We start from the raw sequence: 9,190 nt of genomic DNA on the forward strand, positions 1-9,190 counted from the left end.
TGCTTAACCGCTGAGCCACCCAGGCGCCCCATGAAGTAATGAGATTCTGAATTTGTTCTCGATGGATAAGGACAACTGGATTTATGAGAGATTGGACGTGGGATATAAGATAAAGAGGAAGGTCCACAATGGCTCTGAGCATTTTGGTGTGAACAACTAGAAAAATAGAGCTGCCATCAACTAACATGAGGAAGCCTGCGTGTGGGACAGGTTTGGGGGGAGAAAGTCGGGAGTTTGGTTTAGGACAGGTTAGGTTTAAGATACTTACTACACATCCAAGTGCAGATATCAGATAGATATATGACTGACGGGGACAGATCTGATCTGGAGATACATATTTGGAAGAATTTTTAAATGTATTTTTTAACTTACAGCAAAATCCATCCTTTTTGTTGTCCGATTTTATGAGTTTTGAAAAAATGCATAGTCATATAGCCACCACTACAGTCGAGATAGAGAACTATTCCATCATCTTAAAAAATTCCCTCGTGCCACGCCTTCATAATCCAACCCATCCGTCATCCCCAGCCCCTTGGCCACCACTGATCTCTTCTCTGTCCCTAGAGCTTTGTCTCTTCCAGAAAGCCACATAAATGAAATCATATATTATGTAGCGTTTTGAATCTGGTTTCCTTGGCTCAGCATAAGGCATTTGAGATTCATCCATGTTGTGTTTATCCACACTTCATTCCTTTTACTGCCGAGTAGTACTCCACTGTGTGGAGGTACCATTGTGTGTTCACACACTGACCCACTGAAAGACATCTGGGATGTCTCCCCTCATTAGCAATTACGATAAAGTTGATATAAACATTAAATTTTTTTGGTGGGAACAAAAGTTTTCCATTTTCTTGGGCATATAACAAGGAGTAGGACTCCTGGATCACAGAGTAAGTATATGTTGAACTTGACAAGAAACTGACCAACTGTTTCTCAAAGCAGCTGTACCATTTCATGTTTCTCCCAGGGGTATCAGATTTGAAATTTTTTAGAATTTATTTTTAACCGTTCTAATAGGTGTGCAGCAGTATCTCATTGTGATTCTCATTTGCCTTTCCCTAATGATTAATGATGAACTTCTTTTCATGTACTTATTTTCTACCCAAACATCTTCTTTAGTGAGATGTCCGTTAACATCTTTGCTCATTCTGAATTGGGCTATTCGTTTTCATATTGTTGAGCACGGAAAATTCTTTATATAGTCTGCTTACAAGCCCTTCATCAGATATGTGATTCATAAATGCATTTTCCAAGTCTGTGGTATCTTTTTATTCTCTTAAAAGTGTTTTTGGCAGAGAAAAAGTTTTAAATTTTTGATGAAGCACAGTTTATCACTTTTTTTCTTTTACAGATCATGATTTTGGTGTCATATCCAAGAACCTACTGCCTAATTCAAGGTCTCAATGATATTCTCCTTTATCTTCTTTTAAAATTCTTATGACTTTATGTTTTACATTAGGTCTATGAACAATTTTCAGGTCATTTTTGCATAAGATTTGAAGTATAGTCAAGGTATCTTTTTTTTTTTTGGTACACTGGGTGTCCAATTGTTCCAGTACCATTTGTTTTCTGTTGTTTTTTTAAATATTTTATTTATTTATTTGAGACACACACAGAGAGAGAGCACACATGAGGGGTGTGGAGGGGCAGAGGGAGAAGGAGAAGCAGAATCCCCACTGAGCAGAGAGCCCCGATGCGGGCCTTGATCCCAGGACCCTGGGATCATGACCTGAGCTGAAGGCAGACGCTTCCCAACTGAGCCACCCGGGTGCCCCATCTAGCACCATTTGTTGAAGCTCTGTGTATTTTTTCCATCTTGCCCCTGGTTCTTCAAAATGGATGATTTCTAATTATTTTCAGGCTCACGCTATCATCTCCATTCTGCTTTTGAACTCATCCAGTGATTTTTTTTTTAATTTAAGAGATCATATGATTCAGTCCTAAAATCTCAATTTGGTTCCTTTTTTATAGTTCTTATGTTTCTCTTGAGCATTTCTATCTTTCCATTCATTTCAAGAATGTTCACCTTTAGTTCACAGAACATGGTTACAATAGCTGCTTTCAAGTCTTTGCTGATTCCAACATCGGGATCATTGCAGTGTTGGCATCTGTTTATTGTCCTTCCCCTTGAGAACTGGTCAGATTTTCCTGGTTCTTTGTATGTTGAAAAATTTTCGATTGCATTCTGGGCATATCGATATTATGTTATGAGACTAGGTTCTGTTAAAATCCTCCTGAGAATGGAATGTCAATAGATTTCATTGTTTTTTTTTTTAAGATTTTTATTTATTTATTTGACAGAGACAGCCAGCGAGAGAGGGAACACAAGCAGGGGGAGTGGGAGAGGAAGAAGCAGGCTCCCAGGAGAGGAGCCTGATATGGGGCTCGATCCCACAACACCAGGATCACGCCCTGAGCCGAGGGCAGACGCTTAACCGCTGTGCCACCCAGGCGCCCCCATTGTTGTTTTTTTTAACAGGAAATCAACCCAGTTAGGTTAAGACCACAGCTTTGTCCCACTTTCTGCGGGCAGTGGTTCCAATATCATTTCAGGATTCGATGCCATTGTCTTTACTGTCTCAGTATATGGGACACTCAGGAGTGTGTTTGGCACCTGAAAGTGCTTTATATCATAGCTCAGTTCTCAGAGATTTTACTGTGCTTTTGGGTCTGTGCTGTTCATGCACAGCTCAGGGATGAGTCTGTGTATCCGTTGATATGCGGTTGACGAACCGTGTATCAGTTAATACACAGAATTAGAGGGATTCCCTTTTTCCAACTTTCTTCTCTCCAGGACGTTCTCTGGCTCCCAACTTCCCCTTTTTCCAATTCCTCTGACCAGAAAAATGAATTTTTCTCAGACTTTTAGCCCTCCCTCCCCTCACCACATTGTCCTACAGTTCTGCATCACTGGAACCACCCTCAGGGTGAAGAGAAAGAAAAAAAAAATAATGGGAATTCCTCCCACATTCTTCACACACAGGGATCCCTCTTCCTGGTTCTACGAGTCATGGAGATAAGGGCTCAGGTGCCCGAGCCAGCACTGACATAGGCACAACAGCAGTGCAGATCTGCAGCCGGGCCTGAGCTCAGGACGAGGCCAGGAGAGAAAAAAGAATTAAAAATGAGGATTCCCCCATAATCTGTGACTCTCAGTGGTCCTTCTCCCCAGTTCTCTGGCCAGAAAGAGTAGGACTTTTATTGGCGCGCTGGGTACCCACCCGCAATTCAATGTTCTGTGACTCAAGCCCCCGGGCCATCTTCACATCAAATCAGGAGGTACAAGAGAAAAAAAGAAACAGGAATCTCACTAGCCCTGGTTGTTCTCCAAGTCTTTATTAACCTCCCGTGTTCACCGGCTATTGTTTACTTTCTACGCTCCTCAGGTAGTTGCTTTGTGCATTCTGTCCAGAATTTTCCATTGTAATTAGTGGGAGAGAGGGACTAAGTGAGCTTACTCCATCTTGGCTGGCCCTGGGAGTTCTGGGAATTTCCAGAGTGAGACAGGCTGCACTTCAATTCCAGCTCTGCCATTTGCTAGCTGGGTGAACTTAGGGAAGTGTTAGGGAGAGAAAAAATTTCTCTACCCTTCAAGATTCTTTTGGTTGGTCTAAGACATGAGACAGATTAACAGGAGAAAACAAAATTTAAATTGCATAACATTTAAATTACATACAAATAAAATTACATAACAAGGGCTCCAAAGAATATGACTCCCACAGACAGTCAAGCAATTAAGGTTTACATTCCTTCTGGAGTTAAGGAGGAGGGGATAGGGGTCTATGACAAGGAAGGAAGGAAGGAAGGAAGGAAGGAAGGAAGGAAGGAAAGAAGGAAGGAAGGAAGGAAGGAAGGAAGGAAGGAAGGAAGGAAGATAGCACAGGAAAATGAAAAAGAGTAAATGTTTGGTAAACAAATGTTTGCTGAGCTAGCCAGAAACAACAGAACACAGAGAGGAATTTTAACAAACCACACCTAATTCATATTATACTGCAGTTATCTATGGTGATGGCTCCCTCTCTGGAACAGGTCCTCTATCTACATTCCTTTTGGCAGTTAGAGGAAAAACTTCTTGAGTCTTTTGTTCCTTAAAAAAGATCAGCCTAAGTAGAGGAGAGGTGGGTGGGGGAATGGGTGAAAGAGGTTATGGGGAGGGCACTCGTGATGAGCGCCGGGTGGTGTATGGAAGTGTTAAATCACTGTATTGCACACCTGAAACTGATATAACACTGTGTGTTAACGCTACTGGAATTAAAATTTAAAAAAATCATCCTAAAATAATTCACATGCCAAAAAGACATATTTTGGGATGGTAAATTTGGCTTCACTCCAGAAGCTCCTTCACTTCTCCAAGCCTCCATTTCCTCATCTTTTGAAATCAGGAATAACAGAACGGCCTCGTCTACGCTGCTGTGAGGAGTAACCAGATCATATATGTATATATATGGCTTTTCTCTCCCCTTTCCTGCTGCACAACTTAGCATCATATCACATGTGCTAGTCTTGCCTTACCGATCACTTTACGTGCTTCCCGAGGGGAGGGGTTATGCCTCAGTGTGCCTTTCTGTCGCCTAATGCACTAAACTGGCTAATGGGTTCCACAATCACCTGATTAGCATCAGAAGTACCTTCCAACCCAGAGTGTGAATTATAACCTGTCAAAAAGAAACAATGAATTTGAAGGAATAAATTCCTCCTTACTTGTTCTTCCTCTCACTTAGAGAAAACCACACCCCATGTTAAATTACCCTGTGTTTCTTGGGGTCACAAATGATGACTTGCTAGCTTACTTATGTCTTGATCCCATTTTCCGAAAAGCTGTGCCACAGTAGTTCTAATAACAGGGAGGTTCCTTCAGGGAGACGTTGACCTTTTTTAGGGAAAAAAATAATTTATAGCAAACCAATTGTACTTTTTGTTTCTGTCCTGCATCAGCCTCACCTCAGGACTGGGTCAAGTTTGGGTGTATTGGTGATTGCTGTGATTTATCATGAGCTGATTATCTGGTCAGTTGTTCCTTTACTGAAATACAGTGAAAAAGATCAAACTAACTTTCCATTCAATGGAAGGTATTCCAAATGGCAGGTCCCTTCATGCTCGGAGACTCTGGGCATGATCCCCCAGTATGATGTGATACCCACAGCTGCCTGGCCAGTACAACATTGCTCTCCAAGGGCCCTTCTACCTCCAAACACTTAGTGCTTCCGTTTAGCTTTGAGAGTGTGTGTGCGTGTGCGTGTGTGTGTGTGAGAGAGAGAAGGAGACCAGGCAGCTGGGATTGTTTGGAAGCCCAGGGCCACTGAGATAAATCAAAATCCCTAGCACCTAGATGCACATTCATCCTCCTACATTAATTTATCGCAGAGTTTACTATTATTATTATTCACACGAAGAGAGGCTACGTTTACTTTCCTGGGTCAGGAAAGGCAGGATTCGACACTGAAGTCTCCCGAACAAAAATACTAAGGAAGAGTGAAGCCACACGGGGGATGGAGATGGGGGGTGGGGAATAGGGTCTTTGAAGTCAACAGCTCGCCCAGGTATGGCTTGCCTAGACATTGATTCAATTCGTAGGGAATAGCACCCATCTTCAATCCTCAGACATACCACCTTGCTTCTCTGACTCCATTAGGCCACTGTAAGCTTAAGACTTGGCCTTGGTTTTCCAGTTTCAAAGTGACTACACTTCTCACCAGAAATCTATAGGGGAATAAGGTTTGCATTTTTCTCTCAAGCCTTCCCCAGTGAGTTGCTAAGCTCCTTCAAACTTCTCTCAGCCAATTTGTAGGATGGTATGGGGACTTCTGATACTTTTTTGGTGTCTAATCCTCATTTTCCCTAAAGCTCCCTAGACTTGACTTCGTTGCACTGGGAATTAGAAAGATTCTGAGGCTTCCTTATGTTTCTGAAAAGGGAACTTTTGGCTATGCTGAGAATAGCTAACCAGCCTGCAAATACGTCAGCTTTTGTTCTCATTAGCACATAATCTCAGCTGTGAATTTAGACGTCCCAAGAGGGAATAGCCAAGTGTCAGCATAGAGCATTCACTTGGGTTGGCTTAAGATGGGCCCATACAGCCCCTTGATACCTAGCCCGAAACCACTCTGTGTAGAGTAATATGGGAAGGTGCTTGTAGAGGAAAGCGATTTTTGTTTTAAGTGACTGGGCTTCTTTATTAGAAATTAATATGCCTCTGCGGGGACTAGTTTTGTGACAAGTTGTATCATTTGTAGGACTGGCTGGGGGTCCGTACACCACAGCTGTTCATCCCTAATGGCCTATATTAATTTATAACTGTGGGGAATTGCAAAAATGCACTATGTTTCACAGAAGCAAGGCAAGCTCTTGCAACCCTTTTAAAGTCATAATAAATTAAGTGGCAAAGAATGCCCATATTTATCTTGCATCATTTTTATAGTTATTGCTATTTTTCTTATGTTACCTTAATTAAGGTATGTCTTTGGGGATTAACTTCTGTTGGGAAAAAGCGGAATTTTAAAAAAATAGCCTGGTTTTACTTCTGTGAATAAAGAGTAGGTGCTGTGGGTTGACCAGATGGTAGCAAGAGATGCGGGAACTCTGGTCTGGGAGCCTCATTCCAGTTCTAGCACATACTAGCCAGGTGACTTGGGTGTGACTTTCCCCTTCTGGGCCTCACTTCTGGAAAAAGAAGTTGGACCAGCCTATCTCTAGGTCCCTTCCCCAGTTCTTTGACCGCCTGCAGGCTGATAACTAAGCAATCAAGCCAATCATTGCCAGATTTGTACATGCCGATCATGGGACTCCCCAAAGTAGTGAAAACTGATGTTTTTAATGACTGAACTGAGTAGGCCACTCAGTGTCCAGATCGATTATGCCACAGCTGGTTGTTATGGCAACCAGAAATACTGCTGGAAAAACCAAGAAGTCAGTGGAGAGAAATGGACATAAACTCCCCTCTGCTATGGGAGCTTTAAAGTGGCCGAGCCGGCCCCATTGCTCTTTCTATCTGATAGGGGGTTTCGTGCTTATTCATTTTATAACAGCTTTATATTTAATCTATAAAGCAACGCTGGTCGACTTGAAAAGTCCCCTGGCATAGCCAACCGTAGCTTGCTCTTCAAGCGAATTATTTCTCTTTATTTATGAAAGATATCCATATACCTAGTAAATTCTTGTCTGTGTACATCCTTATTTTCATTAATTGTATGCAACATAGCTCAAGCAATAATTCAATCTCTCGGGCTAAGAAGGGCATACGATGCCCTTCTAAGGTTTTGCAATCACAAAAGATTTTCCGTCTTCAGTTCCTCTTGAAAAGGCATATTTTTTCCCCAAATCAAAGATAAATAACACAGAAATCATTCCATCCAGGCTCTCCTTCAACAGGCCACACTCCACCAAGCGGGACCCTGGCCGTCACCACTTACGGTAAATCACTAGATGGTGAAGCCATCTTTGCCAGTCAGAAATAGTTCCTCACCACATTGGTTCTGTTTGATTGGTCATGGGTTTATGCAGTTCCTGGCACAAGGAAGGCCTTTTCCTCCTCTGCCAGGTTTCTTTCAGACTTGCTACAGCCTAATTTCAACTCTGGCTTGGAAGCCAACCCACAAAACTACCTTTCCAATTGCTCCTTTTGGCCCAGAGAATGTCATCCAGTTTCCAGTGAAGGCCTCAGTCAAAGGCCTTGTTGTTCTGGGAGCTGGTACCCCGGTGGGATGGGCCATTGCCAACCACGTCTCCCTCACCCACCCTAGCCCTGGGGACTGTTGGGGGACTTTGAGTTCCCACAGGCCCATAAGCAGGCGTTGAAAGTCTGGGATGCCATTGGACAAGGTTACGGGGCATAATTATGGGGTTCTGAAACTCATGACTTATAAAGACCCTGGTCAAGCCGACTCTGAAAATAAAAAAGAAAAGGTTTTCAAGCAACAGCAAATAATAATAATAATAATAATACAGATTAGGTCCCAAACTAACACAAACTAATTTGGGATTTTAGGCCATTTAGCAGGAGACCTCCTATCCATCTTCCCAGACCCTATCCCTCCCCCTTGTCCACACACAATGTTCCCTTTCTCAGGAAGTAATTTCTGCTAAAAAGCTTTTATTACCCAGTTTATGGGGATTTCACTCTCAGATTTACAATACTTCTCAGGCTCCACACACATAAGCCATGGGATCTTGATCTCTGAAGGGGGAGTAGCTGTTGCTGTCTCCTGAAGAAGACATCAGATTTGGCCGATGCCCCGATTTCTTTGGGGGAAGACTCTGTCCCTGGAACTGCAAAAGGGACGATGCTCAAAATGCCACGTGGTACGTGGTGGCTGAACCTCGTATGAACCAAGTCACCTGACCCGGCCTCTTTCCATCCCTGCCCCTCCTATTACCACTCCCTCTTGCTAGATAATGGGACAGGAGACATCAAGCCAAAATATTTATTAAGTACACTGCATGCAGAACACAGGGCCAAGGCAAAAAGAACAAGGAGAAGGGAATCAAAACTGATAGCTCAGGCCTTTATAGTTTCTCACCAGGCTCTTGCTGTAGCCTGATAACTGGTCTCCATGCTACCAACCTCTCCTCCACTCAGTATTCCAATAGTTCTCAAAGATTAGGGCCACCAGATTCACCCGGAGGGTTTATGAAAACACAGGCTTCTGGGGCCCAACCCCAGATTATCTGATATAGCAGTTCTGGGGTACAGGCAAGAATCTGCATTATTCTAAAGTTGCCAGATGATTCTTATGCTCACGGTCTAGGGACCGCGCTTTAAGAACCACTGCTCCAATTCACTCTTCTGTTTCCAGAATGATCCTCTAGCACTGGAGTCTAATAAAATACTCAGCACCCAGTCGCCATGGAATAAAGTCTCGCCTCAACATGACATCCGGGGCCTCCACAACGTGGTCCCAGTAGGTGTGTGCAGCCATAACCTCACACATCCTGTGTTCTAGCTCTTCAATTAGGGTCCCTCAGAAGCAAACTCTGAGACAAGGATCCGAAGGGTGATGCAAGGGAGCAATAGTACAAGAGGCAGTTAGTGAGACAGGGAAAGAAAGGAAACCAACGCCAACTGAGTTCATGAGAAGTTGACCACTATGGGCAACTGGGGTTCAGTCTCACTGGGGGCTTCTGGAGGGCTGCCTAGAGCACACGTCGGAGTTACCCTGCCTGAAGGGTGAGGGGTCTCAGGTATTATCCACTA

The sequence above is a fragment of the Ailuropoda melanoleuca genome, chromosome X (assembly GCF_002007445.2).
Source record: "Ailuropoda melanoleuca isolate Jingjing chromosome X, ASM200744v2, whole genome shotgun sequence".
Taxonomy (NCBI): domain Eukaryota; kingdom Metazoa; phylum Chordata; class Mammalia; order Carnivora; family Ursidae; genus Ailuropoda; species Ailuropoda melanoleuca.